Source organism: Oncorhynchus kisutch, linkage group LG22 (genome assembly GCF_002021735.2).
Source record: "Oncorhynchus kisutch isolate 150728-3 linkage group LG22, Okis_V2, whole genome shotgun sequence".
In the NCBI taxonomy this organism is placed as follows: Eukaryota; Metazoa; Chordata; class Actinopteri; order Salmoniformes; family Salmonidae; genus Oncorhynchus; species Oncorhynchus kisutch.
Genome location: NC_034195.2, coordinates 22,983,044 through 22,995,223, shown reverse-complemented (window position 1 = coordinate 22,995,223; position 12,180 = coordinate 22,983,044). Strand labels below are relative to the sequence as shown.

The following is a 12,180-nucleotide window of genomic DNA, read 5'->3' as shown; positions in this document are numbered from 1 at the left end:
TTCTTGGGTATGACGCTACAAGCTTGGCACACCTGTATTTGGGGATTTAAGAATGATGAAGGCCACTGTGTTCTTGGGGACCTTCAATGCTGCAAACATGTTTTGGTACCCTTCCCCAGATCTGTGCCTCGACACAATCCTGTCTCGGAGCTCTACGGACAATTTCTTCGACCTCATGTACTGGTTTTTGCTCTGACATGCACTGTCAACTGTGGGACCTTATATAGACAGTTGTGTGCCTTTCCAAATCATGTCCAATCAGTTGAATTTACCAGAGGTGGACTCCAATCAAGTTGTAGAAACATCTCAATTTCGAGACTCATAGCAAATGGTCTGAATACACACACACACACACACACACACACATACAGCCTCCAATCTCAGTCCCCACTGGCAAGTATGCACACATCATTTAATTTTTATTTATTTATTTAACCTTTCTTTAACGAGGTAAGTCTTTAAACCACTGCCATTTCACTTGAGTTAAATGTAGATTTCGATTAAGGAGTGTGACTGTGTCCACCTGCGTGAGTGTCTGAGGAGTTGTGTAGTTGTCTGTGTTCGATGGTTTAAGTTATGACATATCAGTGGTTTAACAGTTTGTGTAGGTGTTGACTCTTTCATTGGAAGGTGCTGTTTGTATTTACTTGCTTACGTCCATATGGCCTGCTGTCATTACATGCTTCCTGCTGGATGTTGCACTGTTAGTCACATTAGATCCAGAGAAAACATTGCTAAAAGGATAGCATGCAATTACTCTCTCTCCCTCTTGGTCTGCTACCAATGCACTGCCCAAATTCATTCAGAAATGTGGAAATGAGTCATGGATTGATTCCCAGGAGCGGCAGCATTATGATAATCCATTGCCTCCCCTGCTCTGGGCTGCTATGTTTTAGAGCCTGCCTGGCCCACTCATAACACATTGTGCTACTGGAGCTCCACGCTAACTGCTCTATCATTCACACAGATGCAAAGTTTGGGGCTTTCACCTCATTTTTCCGTAATGCACACACACAGAAACGGACAGACACACAGTGGCTTCAGTGTTAAAGCACTCATCACCTAATTTCGTTGTATCAGGGCAGAATAACTGCATTTCCGGATAATCCAGTAGCATCACATCAGGGATAATTATATGGCTGCTAATTCAGCCCATCTCACAGCTTCTCTCTCTCTCTCTCTCTCTCTCTCTCTCTCTCTCTCTCTCTCTCTCTCTCTCTCTCTCTCTCTCTCTCTCTCTCTCTCTCTCTCTCTCTCTCTCTCTCTCTCTCTCTCTCTCTCTCTCTCTCTCTCTCTCTCTCTCTCTCTCTCTCTCTCTCTCTCTCTCTCTCTCTCTCTCTCTCTAACAGGATGTTGTTATTTATTCATCTCTGTTGTAAACAGGACCGTTGATTGTTCTAGACTGACGCATTGTATTGTTAATGGTCTGAAATGTGAGGAAGGAACCACAAGCTTTCCGCTGTTATGAAACACTCAGACAATATTCAGAGTTGAGAGGAGGGAGATACTGTATAGAAGAACAATACAGACAACGAGGAGACGGGATCAGCAACTTACCATGATTCGTAGTTTTTAACCTCTGCACTATTATAGTAATTGTATTTGCAGTTTTCTGCTGCTTACCCAAATCATTGACTTACTGCTGTTCAGTTGCTACCATCATACACAGAAGTGAAGAACCGATCGAATGCACTCATACAAATAAACGCAGGCTCATGTAAACAACAACAAATGAAAACGAAAGTTTTAAACACCGACACAGTTCGTCTATGTGATACTTCCTGTGTCAGAACATTCATCTTTCTGTCTAAGCAAGCGTGGAATTGATATCTAGCAATCTCTCACACACTCTTCTTCCAATCCTCTCTCTCCTTCCTCTCCTCTCTCTCTCTCTCTCCATCTCTCTCCCTCTCATTCGATGCAAGAAATCTCTAATTTAATCATGGTCTTTATACACTGCTCAGGAAAATAAAGGGAACACTTAAACAACACAATGTAACTCAAGTCAATCACACTTCTGTGAAATCAAACTGTCCACTTAGGAAGCAACACTGATTGACAATAAATGTCACATGCTGTTGTGCAACTGGAATAGACAACAGGTGGAAATTATAGGCAATTAGCAAGACACCCCCAATAAAGGAGTGGTTCTGCAGGTGGGGACCACAGACCACTTCTCAGTTCCTATGCTTCCTGGCTGATGTTTTGGTCACTTTTGAATGCTGGCGGTGCTTTCACACAAGTGGCTCAGGTAGTGCAGCTCATCCAGGATGGCACATCAATGCGAGCTGTGGCAAGAAGGTTTGCTGTGTCTGTCAGCGTAGTATCCAGAGCATGGAGGCGCTACCAGGAGACAGGCCAGTACATCAGGAGATGTGGAGGAGGCCGTAGGAGGGCAACAACCCAGCAGCAGGACCGCTACCTCCGCCTTTGTGCAAGGAGGAGCAGGAGGAGCACTGCCAGAGCCCTGCAAAATGACCTCCAGCAGGCCACAAATGTGCATGTGTCTGCTCAAACGGTCAGAAACAGACTCCATGAGGGTGGTATGAGGGCCCGACATCCACAGGTGGGGGTTGTGCTTACAGCCCAACACCGTGCAGGACGTTTTTAATTTGCCACAGAACACCATGATTGGCAAATTTGACACTGGCGCCCTGTGCTCTTCACAGATGAAAGCAGGTTCACACTGAGCACATGTGACAGAAGTGACAGTTTGGAGACGCCGTGGAGAACGTTCTGCTGCCTGCAACATCCTCCAGCATGACCGGTTTGGCGGTGGGTCAGTCATGGTGTGGGGTGGCATTTCTTTGGGGGGCCGCACAGCCCTCCATGTGCTCGCCAGAGGTAGCCTGACTGCCATTAGGTACCGAGATGAGATCCTCAGACCCCTTGTGAGACCATATGCTGGTGCGGTTGGCCCTGGGTTCCTCCTAATGCAAGACAATGCTAGACCTCATGTGGCTGGAGTGTGTCAACAGTTCCTGCAAGAGGAAGGCATTGATGCTATGGACTGGCCCGCCTGTTCCCCAGACCTGAATCCAATTGAGCACATCTGGGACATCATGTCTCGCTCAATCCACCAACGCCACTTTGCACCACAGACTGTCCAGGAGTTGGTGGATGCTTTAGTCCAGGTCTGGGAGGAGATTCCTCCGGAGACCATCCGCCACCTCATCAGTAGCATGCCCAGGTGTTGTAGGGAGGTCATACAGGCACGTGGAGGCCACACACACTACTGAGCCTCATTTTGACTTGTTTTAAGGACATTACATCAAAGTTGGATCAGCCTGTAGTGTGGTTTTCCACAGACCCTCCATGGGTTGATACATTTGATTTCCATTGATAATTTTTGTGTGATTTTGTTGTCAGCACATTCAACTATGTAAAGAAAATAGAAAGAAGAATATTTCATTCATTCAGATCTAGTACATGTTATTTTAGTGTTCCCTTTATTTTTTGGAGCAGTGTAGTTCTCCTTTAAAGGCTCTATTATCATTGGGCTGGACTGCAGCCTGTCCCCATGCCCATACCCATGTCAGGCTTGGTAAATCCCCCTCAGATGGTCTGGCACAGGGTAGATGACAGATGACAGTAGCCTCTTCCTCTGCTCCTGGAGACTCTGAGCTCCCAAATGCATTGGAGTGTTTTTTTAGTTTGTCTGATCCCCCAGTGCAGCACAGAGCACATGAGCAGGTCACTCACTCCTGTATAGGACTTGAGAGGGATTTCATGATTACTTACAGTTGTACAGTTGGAGATGCAGCCATTTCCATAGAAACAAGACACAGAAGAAGTTGAAGAAGATAGAGGATTTAGGGAAGATGAAAACAAGCAGTAGCTCCTGGGTATAAGGATATAAGTGAGCTGTTATCGTTGGTCGAGGTGTGTGAAGGTATGAGAGAGCTGGAGGAGAGTTTAAAGGACTGGACATCCGTCTGTAACCAGATACACAGCCAGACTCTGAGATAGAACTTGAGAAGATAACAAACACTACACACAGTTTAAAAGGTGTGTTTGAGGATGTTTGGCTATGCATGTAGGTGTATATTTGGCTGTGTGTGTGTCAGTGTGTGTATGTGTATCTGACCAGTCAATGCTCTGTTCTTTTATAGATAGTCTGGCCTCTTTTGACCTAAACAATCTTTGGCAGCGCATTGATGTTGTTGGACAGGATAGTGTGAGTGTGTGTCTGCTTGTTGTGCATGTACTGTATGGTCAGCACACTGTGAAATAGCTTCCTGGCAACAAGGCTAACCAATTCCCTGTTATCTGAAAGGAAGGTTAACTCATAATAGTTGTTCCTTCTCACTACCAAAAGGCTGACAAAAAAAGGTTTTTACAGAGTCTCCCAGCTAGGTTGACTGGCACATGAAAGCTGAGAGAATGGGGAGCAGGGGACAGAGACATGCTCCCGATGCCAGATCAAATTATTGCTCTCAGATAAGACCTTATTCCTCTATGCTCCCAGACGCCGCTGAAGAATGACACAATGGCAGCACAACCTCATCCCCCAGTTCACTGCAGTCTACACAGCCTCATAGATACTGACAGCAGGGGGATGAGAGACAAGGAGGAGGAGCCACAGGAGAGAACCGAGTGAGATGGAGATGGAGAGAAAGACAGTAAGAGAGCGATATGTATATATATATATACACTCCATACTCTCAATACATGTACATACATATATATGTGTGTATGGAGTAAGAGAGAGAGGGAAAGAGAGCGAGGAAGAGAGAGAGAGAGAGACGGAAAAAGAGCGAGAGAGAAAGAGAGAGAGATTAGGAGTGAGAGAAGAGACATATAATGAAAGAGAGAGAAATTCAATAATCCATCAGGAATAATATAGGTTTGCTGTTGTCTCTTTGTATGAGTTAAGGCACCACACTGTTCCCGCTCTCTGTACTATTGCTGCTACAGAACATTACTGCATATTTTCCTGATGACTTATCTGACAGTGTGCTGCAGCTTGGGGTCTGACAATTTCCTCCACATAGTTCAGGAGCACAGTATCAGTGATTTCTCCTCCCCTTCCAGCTAGTTGAGCTTTTCTCGGTGTGGTGGTGCTGCTCTCCTGCTGTCACCATAAGCTCAGCCACCAGAGGGGCGATATTGTTTACATTTGCCAAAAGGAATGTTTTGATCCACTGTAGGGCAGTAATGGAATCACTGTATCCAACAGCTGTTTGTTCGCCATCGATCTGCCTCCCTTCCCTCTGTGGTCCTCAGGCCCTCGACAGTTGGCACACAGCTTTGCTCTGTTCAGTGGTGCAGTCTTGCTCTCTCTCTCTGCCGGGGTCTCACATGGCCTCCCATGGCCTCATCAGGGTAACTCATACCCTTCCTTACTTAATTACACACACAGTGTGTGCTCTACAACACGTCTGTGGCTCTGGAAGAAGACCAAGATAGACAAAACAAGTTGAGTTTGAACAAGTTGTGCAAACTGTGTGTGTGTACGAAGCTTACATGCTTTTGTCCCACTGGGATGTGAGGGGTGTTAACCATTGTCAGCTGATAATGGAATATAACTTTTAAAGTGGAAAGTCCAATATGTCAGTTGCACGTAGAATCAGTTATGGCTCTCATCAGGCACATATTTGTTCCTCTGAACCCACCTCCCGCAAGTTGTCGTGACATTGTCAAGTTCGCCCCCCCACCCCAAGCAATACGACTGATAAATAGCTAACAACATAGCGACACAGACTGTCTGAGTTAACCTTGTATCTTTATTGACCTTTTATTTCAATAGTTTGCCTCTTTACACACTCACAAGGCCCTACACACTCACAGGGCCCTACACACTCACAGGGCCCTACACACTCACAGGGCCCTACGCACTCACAGGGCCCTACGCACTCACAGGGCCCTACGCACTCACAGGGCCCTACACACTCACAGGGCCCTACACACTCACAGGGCCCTACACACTCACAGGGCCCTACACACTCACAGGGCCCTACACACTCACAGGGCCCTACACACTCACAGGGCCCTACACACTCACAGGGCCCTACACACTCACAGGGCCCTACACACTCACAGGGCCCTACACACTCACAGGGCCCTACACACTCACAAGGCCCTACACACTCACAGGGCCCTACACACTCACAGGGCCCTACACACTCACAGGGCCCTACACACTCACAGGGCCCTACACACTCACAGGGCCCTACACACTCACAGGGCCCTACACACTCACAGGGCCCTACACACTCACAGGGCCCTACACACTCACAGGGCCATACACACTCACAGGGCCATACACACTCACAGGGCCCTACACACTCACAGGGCCCTACACACTCACAGGGCCCTACACACTCACAAGGCCCTACACACTCACAGGGCCCTACACACTCACAGGGCCCTACACACTCACAGGGCCCTACACACTCACAGGGCCCTACACACTCACAGGGCCCTACACACTCACAGGGCCCTACACACTCACAGGGCCCTACACACTCACAGGGCCCTACACACTCAGTGGGCCCTACACACTCACAGGGTCCTACACACTCACAGGGCCCTACACACTCACAGGGCCCTACACACTCACAGGGCCCTACACACTCACAGGGCCCTACACACTCACAGGGCCCTACACACTCACACACTGTCACTCCAACATTTGTTCTCTCACACATAATATGCACATACATTTGTACTGACTCCACACACCTGCGCACACGCAAATATGCAAGCTGCACTCACGTCGGTAGCCATGAAGTGCTTTGAAAGGCTGGTCATGGCTCACATCAACACCATCACGTCAGAAACCATAGACCCACTCCAATTCGCATACCGCCCCAATAGATCCACAGATGATGCAATGTCTATTGCACTCCACACTGCCCTTTCCCACTTGGACAAAAGGAACACCTATGGGAGAATGCTATTCATTGACTACAGGTCAGCGTTCAACACCATAGTACCCTCAAAGCTCATCACTAAGCTAAGGACCCTGGGACTTAACACCTCCCTCTGCAACTGGATCCTGGACTTCCTGATGGGCCGCCCCCAGGTGGTAAGGGTAGGTAACAACACATCTGCCACGCTGATTCTCAACACTGGGGCCCCTCAGAGTTGTGTGCTTAGTCCCCTCCTGTACTTCCTGTTCACCCACTACTCTGTGGCCAAGCACGACTCCAACACCATCATTAAGTTAGCTGACGACACAACAGTGGTAGGCTTGATCACCGACAAGACAACAATGAGCACGCCTGGTATGGCAACTGCTCTGCATCTGACCATAAGGCGCTACAGAGGGTAGTGCTACCTAGTGCTACATTCTAATATATATTTTTTTAAACTTTAGTTTATTTAGTATTTATTCAGCATCCCCACCATCACCATGTTGACGAGCTCGGGGTCGGGAGGTGAGGGATGCAGTGTGCTGATTGGTGGGAGGATGATGGGCAGGCAGAGTGTGTAGTGGTAAATAACACACTCATTTAGCCAGGTGACATGTTGAGTGTTCTGTCCTGTTGAGTGTTACTCATGTGTTAAGACAGCCACAACATGCCTTGAGTTCAGTGTGTGGGTGGGGGGGGGGGGGCTCTAATTCTTGAACTGCATTGTTGGTTAAGAGCTTGTAAGTAAGCATTTCATGTTGCATTTCATGTTGTATGTATTTGGTGCATGTGACGAATACAATTTGATTTTATTTTATACTGTTGCCTAGCCCCCTTACCACTATACATATCTACCTCCATCACTCTAGTATCCCTGTCACCTTACCCCTATACATATCTACCTCCATGACTCTAGTATCCCTGTCTCCTTACCCCTATGCATATCTACCTCCATCACTCTAGTATCCCTGTCCCCTTACCCCTATACATATCTACCTCCATCACTCTAGTATCCCTGTCCCCTTACCCCTATACATATCTACCTCCATCACTCTAGTATCCCTGTCACCTTACCCCTATACATATCTACCTCCATCACTCTAGTATCCCTGTCCCCTTACCCCTATACATATCTACCTCCATCACTCTAGTATCCCTGTCACCTTACCCCTATACATATCTACCTCCATCACTCTAGTATCCCTGTCACCTTACCCCTATACATATCTACCTCCATCACTCTATTATCCCTGTCACCTTACCCCTATACATATCTACCTCCATCACTCTAGTATCCCTGTCACCTTACCCCTATACATATCTACCTCCATCACTCTAGTATCCCTGTCACCTTACCCCTATACATATCTACCTCCATCACTCTAGTATCCCTGTCCCCTTACCCCTATACATATCTACCTCCATCACTCCAGTATCCCTGTCACCTTACCACTATACATATCTACCTCCATCACTCCAGTATCCCTGTCCCCTTACCCCTATACATATCTACCTCCATCACTCTAGTATCCCTGTCACCTTACCCATATACATATCTACCTCCATCACTCTAGTATCCCTGTCCCCTTACCCCTATACATATCTACCTCCATCACTCTAGTATCCCTGTCACCTTACCCCTATACATATCTACCTCCATCACTCTAGTATCCCTGTCCCCTTACCCCTATACATATCTACCTCCATCACTCTAGTATCCCTGTCCCCTTACCCCTATACATATCTACCTCCATCACTCTAGTATCCCTGTCCCCTTACCCCTATACATATCTACCTCCATCACTCTAGTATCCCTGTCCCCTTACCCCTATACATATCTACCTCCATCACTCTAGTATCCCTGTCACCTTACCCCTATACATATCTACCTCCATCACTCTAGTATCCCTGTCCCCTTACCCCTATACATATCTACCTCCACTCTAGTATCCCTGTCACCTTACCCCTATACATATCTACCTCCATCACTCTAGTATCCCTGTCACCTTACCACTATACATATCTACCTCCATCACTCTAATATCCCTGTCCCCTTACCCTATACATATCTACCTCCATCACTCTAGTATCCCTGTCACCTTACCCCTATACATATCTACCTCCATCACTCTAGTATCCCTGTCACCTTACCACTATACATATCTACCTCCATCCCTCTAATATCCCTGTCCCCTTACCCCTATACATATCTACCTCCATCACTCTAGTATCCCTGTCACCTTACCCCTATACATATCTACCTCCATGACTCTAGTATCCCTGCCTCCTTACCCCTATGCATATCTACCTCCATCACTCTAGTATCCCTGTCTCCTTACCCCTATACATATCTACCTCCATGACTCTAGTATCCCTGTCTCCTTACCCCTATGCATATCTACCTCCATCACTCTAGTATACCTGTCCCCTTACCCCTATACATATCTACCTCCATCACTCTAGTATCCCTGTCCCCTTACCCCTATACATATCTACCTCCATCACTCTAGTATCCCTGTCCCCTTACCCCTATACATATCTACCTCCATCACTCTAGTATCCCTGTCACCTTACCCCTATACATATCTACCTCCATCACTCTAGTATCCCTGTCACCTTACCCCTATACATATCTACCTCCATCACTCTAGTATCCCTGTCACCTTACCCCTATACATATCTACCTCCATCACTCTAGTATCCCTGTCCCCTTACCCCTATACATATCTACCTCCATCACTCTAGTATCCCTGTCCCCTTACCCCTATACATATCTACCTCCATCACTCTAGTATCCCTGTCACCTTACCCCTATACATATCTACCTCCATCACTCTAGTATCCCTGTCTCCTTACCCCTATACATATCTACCTCCATCACTCTAGTATCCCTGTCCCCTTACCCCTATACATATCTACCTCCATCACTCTAGTATACCTGTCCCCTTACCCCTATACTTATCTACCTCCATCACTCTAGTATCCCTGTCCCCTTACCTCTATACATATCTACCTCCATCACTCCAGCATCCCTGTCACCTTACCCCTATACATATCTACCTCCATCACTCCAGTATCCCTGTCACCTTACCCCTATACATATCTACCTCTATCACTCTAGTATCCCTGTCCCCTTACCCCTATACATATCTACCTCCATCACTCTAGTATCCCTGTCACCTTACCCCTATACATATCTACCTCCATCACTCTAGTATCCCTGTCACCTTACCCCTATACATATCTACCTCCATCACTCTAGTATCCCTGTCACCTTACCCCTATACATATCTACCTCCATCACTCTAGTATCCCTGTCCCCTTACCCCTATACATATCTACCTCCATCACTCCAGCATCCCTGTCACCTTACCCCTATACATATCTACCTCCATCACTCTAGTATCCCTGTCACCTTACCCCTATACATATCTACCTCCATCACTCTAGTATCCCTGTCCCCTTACCCCTATACATATCTACCTCCATCACTCTAGTATCCCTGTCCCCTTACCCCTATACATATCTACCTCCATCACTCTAGTATCCCTGTACATGGAAATGTTATTGGAACAGTCTTTTTAATTGTTTTGCTGTATGGAGTATACTTACTTACTTACTTACTTGCTTTATTGTGTATTTCATGTCTTTTTTTCTAGTAATGCATTGTTATTGATTAATGCTTTGCTGGGTTTTGAGTTGGCAAGAAAGGCATTTCACTGTACCGGTATCCAAACAGTGACCGATTAAGATGTGGTCACTGCTCGAGTGTGTGTAGCTACGAGCTACATAGTTTACATATCAACAGTACTGCCACAGCGGCATATTATTTGATAATACACAACGCACAGCAGAGAGAGGCAGAAAGGCAGAGAGAGGCAGAAAGGCAGAAAGAGGCAGAGAGAGGCAGAAAGACAGAGAGAGGCAGAAAGACAGAGAGAGGCAGAAAGACAGAGAGAGGCAGAAAGACAGAGAGAGGCAGAAAGACAGAGAGGCAGAACAGCAGAGAGAGGCAGAAAGGCAGAGAAAGGCAGAAAGGCAGAGAGAGGCAGAAAGACAGAGAGAGGCAGAAAGGCAGAGAGAGGCAGAAAGACAGAGAGAGGCAGAAAGGCAGAGAGAGGCAGAAAGACAGAGAGAGGCAGAAAGACAGAGAGAGGCAGAAAGACAGAGAGAGGCAGAAAGACAGAGAGGCAGAACGGCAGAGAGAGGCAGAAAGGCAGAGAAAGGCAGAAAGGCAGAGAGAGGCAGAAAGACAGAGAGAGGCAGAAAGGCAGAGAGAGGCAGAAAGACAGAGAGAGGCAGAAAGGCAGAGAGAGGCAGAAAGACAGAGAGAGGCAGAAAGGCAGAGAGAGGCAGAAAGGCAGAGAGAGGCAGAAAGTAAGAGAGAGGCAGAAAGACAGAGAGAGGCAGAAAGACAGAGAGAGGCAGAAAGACAGAGAGAGGCAGAAAGGCAGAGAGAGGCAGAAAGACAGAGAGAGGCAGAAAGACAGAGAGAGGCAGAAAGGCAGAGAGAGGCAGAAAGGCAGAGAGAGGCAGAAAGGCAGAGAGAGGCAGAAAGGCAGAGAGTAGCAGCTGCATCAACGGCCCTCTGACCCAACTCCGTCCTTACTTCAGTCAGGAGTTGCACATGTGTCAGGGCAGTAGCAACACAGGTTGTCTAGACTCTAGCTAACCACTATATACTAGACACTAAATATCCACACAAGCCACTAGCCAGCCAGCCATACTGTATATCATGGGTTAGAAGATGATGAATATTATGTTATGAAGTTGTTATTCAAGAATTTAAGAGCATTGATAATAAATCACAATCAGTTCAAAAAAAAATCTAGCTTTCTCACTAGCAGATTTACATGAATCATGAATCATCAACATCATCGATCAGCTGATAGCCCACACTATCAGGTTTTTATTTGGTCATTTCTGCCTCCTAGTTATGTTCCGGTCATTACTAATTACGCTCACTAATAGTTCTGATCCCAAAAGCCGTTAAATGTTCCAAATTGTAACCCAAAGTGCTGAAGCAGCCCCCCCCCCCCCCCCCCTCTCTTTATGTGTGTCTGAGACCTGCAGCCCTGAAGCCGCCAGGGACACACAGTAAAGTAGCACTCTGTCCCCATGATCACTTAGAATGAGGGAAAAGCACCTGACACAGCAGTCTGCAGACTGGGACTACTCTGTCTTGTTATGGATGGTCAACCCCTGAAAAAATTTGGGACAATATTCACCTTTTTTTATCGTGCTCACTGGTGCTGGGGGTTTAGCTCCAGTGACATTCTTTATGTCTTTCTTCACTCATAGCTTACGGATGGTGTGGAAATAA

The 12,180-nt window shown here is 46.9% G+C and overlaps 1 protein-coding gene across 2 annotated transcripts in view; it reads left to right on the top strand.

The window, feature by feature from the left end:
* Positions 1 to 12,180, top strand: part of cdh13 (cadherin 13, H-cadherin (heart)) — a 545,258-nt gene that overhangs the window by 252,746 nt on the left and 280,332 nt on the right. The gene's annotated exons all lie outside the window — the stretch shown is intronic.